The sequence below is a fragment of the Oncorhynchus nerka genome, linkage group LG24 (genome assembly GCF_034236695.1).
Source record: "Oncorhynchus nerka isolate Pitt River linkage group LG24, Oner_Uvic_2.0, whole genome shotgun sequence".
NCBI lineage: Eukaryota > Metazoa > Chordata > Actinopteri > Salmoniformes > Salmonidae > Oncorhynchus > Oncorhynchus nerka.
In genome coordinates, this window is record NC_088419.1 from 48,298,745 (window position 1) to 48,307,184 (window position 8,440).

The following is an 8,440-nucleotide window of genomic DNA, read 5'->3' on the forward strand; positions in this document are numbered from 1 at the left end:
AGAGTGGCTTCTCATCCTCCCAGGCCATTGGCATGGTGCAGAAGCAGATAGGGTCAAAGTAGTGGAATCGGGTAGGGGGTTTATATTGAGTGTAGGTGGCAGCTGCAGAGAAGTACCTGGGTACCTGGGAGATTTTATTGCAGAATAGATATGATTTTTTTTCTATTTTTATTAAAGTGGTTAATAGGTGTAGGTTTGGTTGGTGATGCAATAATATTTTTTTTCTATCACAAATGTAACGTGATTGAACACGCTACCACGCAGTAGGTGGGGGCATGCACAAACAAAATGTGCGACCGCCATGATACCAAAGAAGAAGAAGCGGATTCTTGCTGGCTAATCTTGTACACTTTGCTGAGTGCCGCCTTGGTGTTTGCTAGTGTTGGTATGTACACAGCTGTGATGATAATAACGTAAGTGAATTCCCTCAGCGTATAGTGGGGTCAGCATTTTAGCATCAGGAACTCCAGGTTGGGTGAACAGAAGCTTCGGTACATCAAGAATTGTTTATGAGGAAACATTACCCCTCCCCCCGACTCTTACCTGAAGCCGCTGTTAGATCCATTTGGAATATGGTGAAGCCATCAGGTTGAATAGCAGTCGAGTCGAGCATATCACTTGCCAATGTCCGAAATTAGGGCACGAGTTGCCTTCCAGAGAGACATCAGAGATTGTAACATTCTCTGTTTCATGGAAACATGGCTCACTCTGGATATGTTGTCAGAGTCGGTACAGCCACCTGGTTTCTTCATGCTTCGCGCCGACAGAAACAAACATCTCTCTGGTAAGAAAGGCGGGGGTGTATGCCTTATGATTAACGACTCGTGGTGTAATCATAACAACATACAAGAACTCAAGTCCTTTTGTTCACCGGACCTAGAATTCCTTACAATCAAATGCCGACCGCAATATCTTCCTAGAGAATTCTCTTCAATTATAGCCACAGCCGTGTACATCCCCCCCAAGCAGATACTGTGATGGCCCTGAAAGAACTTCACTGGACTCTATGTAAACTGGAAACCATATATCCTGAGGCTGCATTGATTGTAGCTGGGGATTTTAACAAAGCTAATCTGAGAACAATTATTCCAAAATTCTATCTGCATATTGAATGCGTGACACGATTTGATAACACTCTGGATCACTGCTACTCTAACTTCCACGATGCATACAAAGCCCTCCCCTGTCCTCCATTCGGAAAATCTGATCATGACATTTTATTTACATGACAGAATACAAACAGTGTAGCTATTCCCTCCGCAAGGCAATCAAACAAGCAAAGCGTCAGTATAGAGTCGCAATTAAACGCCTCAAACACGAGACGTATGTGACAAGGTCTACAGTCAATCACGGATTACAAAAAGATACACAGCCCCGCCATGGACACTGACGTCTTGCTCCCAGACAAATGAAACAACTTCTTTGCTCGCTTAGAGAACAATACAGTGCCACTGACACGGCCCGCTACCAAAGCCTGTGGGCTCTCCTTCTCTGTGGCCAACATGAGTAAAATATTTAAATGTGTTAACCCTCTCAAGGCCGCCGGACTAGATGGCATCCCTAGTCACATCCTCCGGGCATGCGCAGACCAGCTGGCTGGTGTGTTTACGGACATATTCAACCAATCCCTATCCCAGTCTACTGTCCCCACATGCTTCAAGATGGCCACCATTGTTCCTGTTCCCAAGAAAGCCAAGGTAACTGATCTAAATGACTATTGCCCTGTAGCACTCACCTCTGTCATCATGAAGTGCTTTGAGAGACTAGTCAAGGATCATATCACCTCCACCCTACCTGATACCCTAGACCCACTCCAATTTGCTTACCGCCCCAATAGGTCCACTGACGATGCAATCACCATCACACTGCACACTGCCCTATCCCATCTGGACAAGAGGAATATCTATGTAAGAAGGCTGTTAATTTACTAGCCCAGCATTCAACACCATAGTACCCTCCAAACCCGTCATTAAGCGCAAGACCCTGGGTCTCGACCCAGCCCTGTGCAACTGAGTCATGGACTTTCTGACGGGCCGCCCCCAGGTGCTGAAGGTAGGAAACAGCATCTCCACCCCGCTGATAACCTCTCACTCAATGTCAACAAAACAAAGGAGATGATCGTGGACTTCAGGAAACAGCAGAGGGAGCACCCCCACCCTGTCCACATCGACGGGAAAGTAGGTGAGAAGGTGGAAGGTTTTAAGTTCCTCGGCGTACACATCACGGACAAATTGAAATGGTCCACCCACACAGACAGCGTGGTGAGGAGGCTGGAGGATGAAGAAATTTGGCTTGTCATCTAAATCACTCACAAACTTTTACAGACGCACAATTGAGAGCATCCTGTTGGGCTGTTTCACCACCTGGTATGGGAACTGCACCAACCTTAAGCGCAAGACTCTCCAGAGGGTAGTGATGTCTGCACAACGCATCACCGGGGGCGAACCACCTGCCTATACCATTTGTTGCATCTTGCCTATGCCACTCAGTCATTGCTCATCCATATATTTGTATGTTTATTTTCTTATTCCATTCCTTCACTTAGATTTGTGTGTATTAGGTAGTTGTTGTGGAATTGTTAGATTACTTCTTAGATATTGCTGCACTGTCGGAAGTAGAAGCACAAGCATTTCGCTTCACTTGCAATAACATCTGTTAACCATGTGTATGTGACCAATAAAATAACATTTGATTTGATTTGATTTTTTAAATGATTTTTTTGCTGACCAGCTAGGTTTCCATCCAATTGGCGATTTTCATGGAAATATTCTAAATTCCACATTTTCCCACCAGAGATGTTTCCATCCGATTGAATTGTTGAGAATTAATGGCTATCCGTGATGACGTAGTGCACATATAAAGAACTTCTGCGGTTAAATTTCCATGTACTGAAAAAAAGAACAGCCTACTACATTATGAGATTATTATGGACAAAATCATTTTTATTTGCCAAGCGGTTATATTTTTTTATATTTTTATTTCACCTTTATTTAACCAGGTACGCTAGTTGAGAACTAGTTCTCATTTACAACTGCGACCTGGCTAAAAGATAAAGCAAAGCAGTTCGATACATACACAGAGTTACACATGGAATAAACAAACATACAGTCAATAATACAGTAGGAAAAAAAGTCTATAGACATTGTGTGCAAATGAGGTAAGATAAGGGAGGTAAGGCAATAAATAGGCCATGGTGGCGAAGTAATTACAATATAGCAATGAAACACTGGAATGGTAGATGTGCAGAAGATGAATGTGCAAGTACAGATACTGGGGTGCAAAGGAGCTAGATAAATAAATAGTAGATGGATGGGTTATTTACGGGCTATGTACAGGTGCAGTGATCCGTGAGCTGCTCTGACAGCTGGTGCTTAATGCTAGTGAGGGAGATATGTGTCTCCACTCTGTGGTGATCAGTGAGCTGAGATAAGTCGGGGCTTTACAGAGCAAAGACTTGTAGATGACCTGGAGCCAGTGGGTTTGGCGACGAGTATGAAGCGAGGACCAGCCAACGAGAGCGTACAGGTCGCAGTGGTGGGTAGTATGTGGGGCTTTGGTGACGAAATGGATAGCACTGTGATAGACTGCATCCAATTTGTTGAGTAGAGTGTTGGAGGCTATTTTATAAATGACATCACCAAAGTCGAGGATCAGTAGGATGATCAGTTTTACGAGGGTATGTTTGGCAGCATGAGTGAAGGATGTTTTGTTGCGAAATAGGAAGCAGATTCTAGATTTCATTTTGGATTGGAGATGTTTAATTTGAGTCTGGATGGAGAGTTTACAGTCTAACTAGACACCTAGGTATTTGTAGTCCACACATTCTAAGTCAGAACCATCCAGAGTAGTGATGCTGGACGGGTGGGCAGGTGCGAGCAGCGATCGGTTGAAGAGCATGCATTTAGTTTTACTTGCATTTAAGAGAAGTTGGAGGCCGCGGAAGGAGAGATGATGGCATTGAAGCTCGTCTGGAGGTTAGTTAACACAGTGTCCAAAGAAGGGCCAGAAGTATACAGAATGGTGTTGTCTGCATAGAGGTGGATCAGAGAATCACCAGCAGCAAGAGCGACATCATTGATGTATACAGAGAAGAGAGGTGGCCAGAGAATTGAGCCCTGTGGCACCCCATAGAGACTGCCAGAGGTCCGGGTAACAGAGGCCCTCCGATTTGACACACTGAACTCTATCAGAGAAGTAGTTGGTGAACCAGGCGAGGCAATCATTTGAGAAACCAAGGCTGTTGAGTCTGCCGATAAGAATGTGGTGATTGACAGAGTCGAAAGCCTTGGCCAGTTCAATGAATACATTTACATTACATTTACATTTAAGTCATTTAGCAGACGCTCTTATCCAGAGCGACTTACAAATTGGTGCGTTCACCTTAAGACATCCAGTGGAACAGCCACTTTACAATAGTGCATCTAAATCTTTTAAGGGGGGGGGGGGGGTGAGAAGGATTACTTTATCCTATCCTAGGTATTCCTGAAAGAGGTGGGGTTTCAGGTGTCTCCGGAAGGTGGTGATTGACTCCGCTGTCCTGGCGTCGTGAGGGAGTTTGTTCCACCATTGGGGGGCCAGAGCAGCGAACAGTTTTGACTGGGCTGCGCGGGAACTGTACTTCCTCAGTGGTAGGGAGGCGAGCAGGCCAGAGGTGGATGAACGCAGTGCCCTTGTTTGGGTGTAGGGCCTGATCAGAGGTACTGAGGTGCCGTTCCCCTCACAGCTCCGTAGGCAAGCACCATGGTCTTGTAGCGGATGCGAGCTTCAACTGGAAGCCAGTGGAGAGAGCGGAGGAGCGGGGTGACGTGAGAGAACTTGGGAAGGTTGAACACCAATACGGCTGCACAGTATTGTCTCTTATTGATGGCGGTTATGATATCGTTTAGGACCTTGAGCATGGCTGAGGTGCACCCATGACCAGCTCTGAAACCAGATCGCAGAGAAGGTACGGATTCGAAATGGTCAGTAATCTGTTTGTTGACTTGGCTTTCAAAGACCTTAGAAAGGCAGGGTAGGATAGATATAGGTCTGTAGCAGTTTGGGTCTAGAGTGTCTGCCCCTACCAGAATAAGACCATCAATATATTTTGGAAAGGAGCATCAAGCTCATCACCATGCACTTTCACCACCCTTTGAAGTTCATTATAACTTATTTCATCTGTAGCCCTAGTAAACTGCATACTTTCCTGATTGTGGGAGGACCACACAACACATCATTGCGTGACTCACAAGTTTACCTCAGAGGGTTGTACCATGTTCTGCAGGTGTTCCACAAGTGTGTTACTGACCAGGTTTCCATCCAACCTTTTTATGCAAGTAATGTACATGTAGGATTAAAACAAATTCACGACAGGCTTGATGGAAACAGCTCATTTGTTGATAAACGTTCAAAAGGTTGACAAAACAAAATATGCTAGACCAGGTGGGATCTTTTTGTGTCTGTAAAATGTATTATGCGTGAACTGACGGTAGAAATGCCTTTATTCGCAAATATTGATATACAGTAATAATCATCATATTGAAGTAGAGTCAAGAGACCCTGACCTCTTGGAAAATGCACAAAAGTTAGAGAGCAGGATCTGGTCTGTTCCACTGGTTTATATAACAGCATCAAAAAAGACAAAGGAATTCACCATTCACCGGAAGAGGTCAGACATGCAGAGCAGAATGTCCAGCCAGAGGACTCGAACATCTTGGGACTGAGGAGTACCTTTGTTTGACAAGCCAGGACTTGAGACAAGCTAGTAAGAGTGTGCCTGTCCTGCCCAGTTTGAACCATGAAGTGGCGCTACACAGGTGTCAGCAAGAGTTCAAAACTTCTGAAACAGAAACAGACGAGGTTCTTCTGACCAATAGTGCCAAAAGCCATTTCAACAATCTTGACCTCATGTGAGGACGAGATATCAAATTAATTACAATCTGATGTGTTCCTTGAGGTCAACGTGTTTGTAGGTGGGGTTCGGTCTCAGCTGAAGAACATCTCCTTGTCAAGATCCCCAACAAACACGTGGTTTTAGTTACTCTGCTCCGTGGTCCTGGAATTCTCTCCTGAACATTAAGAAGTGTGATGATCTAGTCACGTTGGTGAAGTTTAAACACTTGATCGATGTAAATGTCATAGACGAGTGTAATAGTCTTTAGGACAGCAGTTTTTTTGTCATGACATTTTTTTAAACGTAATATGTAATTGTTGTACTGTATGTGTGTCTATAGTTTTGTTTAATGTTGTGCTAGTGTATGTAAGTTGTTTGGTCTAAAACAGTGTTCCCCCTGCTGCTATTGGACCAGGTCTCTCTTGAAAAAAGATATCTCAATGAGAAAAAACCTGTATAAATTAAGGTTAAAAAAAATACAAATACTTATATTTGATATAAATAGATATAAATAATTATATCTACTGTACATCCACCACCTCTACTGATATTATACAAACCATGGTGAAAGACCTGCAGGAGCTCACCCAGACCATCCAATCATCTGATATGGTGTCTGGCACCTTCCAGCTCACCACTGGACAGATTTCTGAGAAAAGGATCTGTTGCTTGTAACATCCATCACAGTCCGCAATTTAAGATTAAGGAGTTCCTCAGAAAATATCTGCAAATCAAAATCTTTTTAAAGCAGTTCTGCATCACAAAGAACTAGTCTCGGGCCATCTTGGGGTCAACCGGAGCAGTGTTATACCTTATGCAAAAGATAACTGTGTGGACATGCCACATGAATTATTACTTAAGATCAAGTCCTCCAAAAAGATCTGAACAACCACTAATATTAGCATGGTACGTTGTCAGAGTGCTGACAGCCAAAATAAACTAATGCCCTCTGCTTCAGGCTGCTCAATCTCTCCGACACCTACTTTCAAAATCAAGACAGAATGGGACGTTGCTTTACCTGGTACTCCCATCCCCACTGAGTTACCTGCTCAGAGTGACTGCCCAATTGTAAGAAACACGATAATTTGAGGACTTGTTTCACACAGAGGACTTACTTCCCACACCTTTTTCGAACAAAGGCAAGCTGCTGGGGTGGGACCTCCAATCCACAGTTAGAAAATTGAGAAGAAGAATTTCCATGAGGACCATCCACATTTTCAGATAGAATAAGATAGCCACAGGTCCTAACATTGGCAGCAGCCAAAAGTGCTTCTGACTCCATACTTTCAAGGCTGAAATGGGGAAAGGAACACAGCAGCAGCGTATATGACGAGTGTGAATGTGTGTGTGGCATCAGTATACGTGTGTGTGTGCATGTACTGTAGTGTATGTACGTGTGTGTGGGTTTGTGTGAGTGTCAGCGTGTGGGTAGAGTCTTTTGAGTGTGCATAGTCAGTGCAAAATAGTGTCAATACAGATAGTCTGGGTAACCATTTGATTAACTATTTAGCAATCTTATGGCTTGGGGATAGAAACTGTCTCCGACCCTGTTCCGAGACCCAATGCTCCGGTATCGCTTGCCGGACGGTAGTAGAGAGAACAGTCTATGGCTTGGAAGTCTTTAAAAAATGTTCAGGCCTTCCTCTGACACCGCCTGATGTACTGGGCTGTCCACACCACCCTCTAAAGCACTTTGTGGTCGAGGGCGGTGCAGTTGCCATACCAAGCTGTGATGCAGCCAGTCAACATGGTCTCAATGTTGTAGCTGTAGATGCCAAAAAGAGCAAGGCCAGGTTTAGCTTTCTTGTGAAGTTTCCCAAGATCAGCTTGAACCCAAAAGTTATAATGCATGTAAATCTTTCAAAAATAACACTTATATAATTCAGTCTTCTTAGTATTGCTTTTTTGCAATTAATACTTAACAAAAAAATAAATGCAACATGTAGTGTTTCTTGACCCAATGTTCATGAGCTGAAGTAAAACATTTAATACGACCAAAAAGCTAATTTCGCTCAAATGTTGTGCACAAATGTGTTTATATCCCTGTTAATGTGCATTTATCCTATGCCAAGTCATCCACATGATAGGTGTGACATATTACACAGGTGCACCTTGTGCTGTGGACAATAAAAGGCCATTCTATGATATGCAGTTTTGTCTCACAACACAATGCCACAACAGATGTCTCAAGTTGAGGGAGTGCTACTTTAAGCCGCCTCTAAAGTAGTTTTAGACAATTTGGCAGTACACCCAACCGGCCTCACAACCGCAGACAACATGTAACCACGGCAGCCTAGGACCTCCACATCCGGCTAGGCAGGCCATTATTTGGGATGTACTGGACCGTCCGCACCACCCTCTGTAGGGCTTTGCGGTCGAGGGCAGTGCAGTTGCCATACCAAGCAGTTTTCCCTGTAGTTCACGCTCTTACTAACATTGAGGGATTGTTTTCCTGGCATCACACTGCCAGGTTATGTGCCTTTTCCTACCAACCAGGGTTTCAAGAAAGTTGACAAAGACCTCAAGCCTCTGAACTTACATGAATGTGTACTTTACAGGTTAGTCCTA